At 45.0% G+C, this 1530-nt stretch overlaps 1 pseudogene; it reads left to right on the top strand.

The window, feature by feature from the left end:
- The first annotated feature begins 781 nt into the window (after nt 1–781).
- On the top strand, nt 782–899 carry LOC124723847 (annotated as a pseudogene).
- Nucleotides 900–1530: the final 631 nt, after the last annotated feature.

Below are 1530 nucleotides of genomic sequence, written 5' to 3'. Positions count from 1 at the left end.
ATGTCGACAGGCTAAAGTTAGTTATAACAAGTTCGATGCGCTAAGCATACAACTTCCAGTCATACGTTAGCGGAAGATCTTGCAGAGAACCTGAGAAAAATCTGGTCCTACGTAAAATCATTAAGCAAACGAAGGCTTGTGTAAAGTCTCTCGTCTGCAAGTGAGGTATGGCAACAGAAGACAGTAAAAGGAAAGCTGAACTTTAAATTTCACGTTTAAAAAAATCATTCACGTAAGATGATCGTACAGGTATACTTACATTATCGTTTGGTCGACACACAGACTTCAGTATAGGGGACATAGAACATCCCTGATACTGAGGGGCAGATCGGGATGGAATTCCAATTCAGTATTACAGAGAATACTCTGTGGTATTGCCCCTTACGTAGCTTGCATTTGTCGTGAATCTCTCTACCCCAGCCCAAAGTCAAAAGTGCCTGGAGAAAAGCACATATGTCTCCTGCATATAAAAAGGGTAAAAGAACGGACCCGTAAAATGACAGGTCAATATCCTTAACGTCGGTTTGCTACACAAAAAATAAACAGGTAGTGTTCGAATGCAGTATTAGCGGTGTACTGCTTGACAGAATCATGTCGATTAAATATGTAGGCGTAACGTTAGAAAGCGATATGAGACGGAACTTGCAACTAAGGTCGGCACTAAGGAAGAGATGTGGTCACCTTCGATTTATTGGGAGAATTCTAGTTAGAACGTAATAAATTTTCTATGTGCACAAATCAGCAGCGATTTATAAATCATCGTTTGTGCAGTACCCAGCTTGCCAACGGCCTTGCTGCAGTGGTAACACCGGTTCCCGTCAGATAACCGAAGTTAAGCGCTGTCGGGCTGGGCTAGCACAGGGATGGGTGACCATCCGGTCTGCCGAGAGCTGTTGGCAAGCGGGGTGCACTCAGTTATTGTGAGGCAAACTGAGGAGCTACTTGACTGAGAAGTAGAGGCTCCGGTCTCGTAAATTGACATACGACTGGGAGAGCGGTGTGCTGACCACGTACCCCTCCATATCAGAATCCAGTGACGCCTGTGGGCTGAGGATGACACGGCGGCCGGTCGGTACCATTGAGCCTTCCAAGGCCTGTTCGGACGGAGTTTAGTTAGTACCCAGCTTCCCATTTCTTAAATGATATCATGCGAACCATTTATGAAGGACAACAGACAGATTTCATATACCCAAATTTTCAGAAAGCGTTTGACTCGGTGCCTCATTGCAGCCTACTAACGAAGGCATGAGGTTATGAAATAGGTTCCCACGTATGTGAGAATCTCACAAGCTTTTGAAGTAGCAGAACTCATTACGCTCTCCTGACTGACGAGTGGTCATCAGAGACAACAGTATCGTCTGTAGTGAACCAGGAAAGTTTGGCAGGAACGCTCTTGTTCCCTACATACATACACGATCTGACGGATAGGATGCTCAGCTATCTGCGATTGTTTGCTGATGACTCTGTAGTGTAGGCTACAGAAAAGTATCGTTGTTGAATGACCGTAGGAGGATATAGGTTGACTTAGAC

Source organism: Schistocerca piceifrons, chromosome X (genome assembly GCF_021461385.2).
Source record: "Schistocerca piceifrons isolate TAMUIC-IGC-003096 chromosome X, iqSchPice1.1, whole genome shotgun sequence".
Taxonomy (NCBI): Eukaryota; Metazoa; Arthropoda; class Insecta; order Orthoptera; family Acrididae; genus Schistocerca; species Schistocerca piceifrons.
This window is presented reverse-complemented; position numbering and strand designations above follow the sequence as displayed.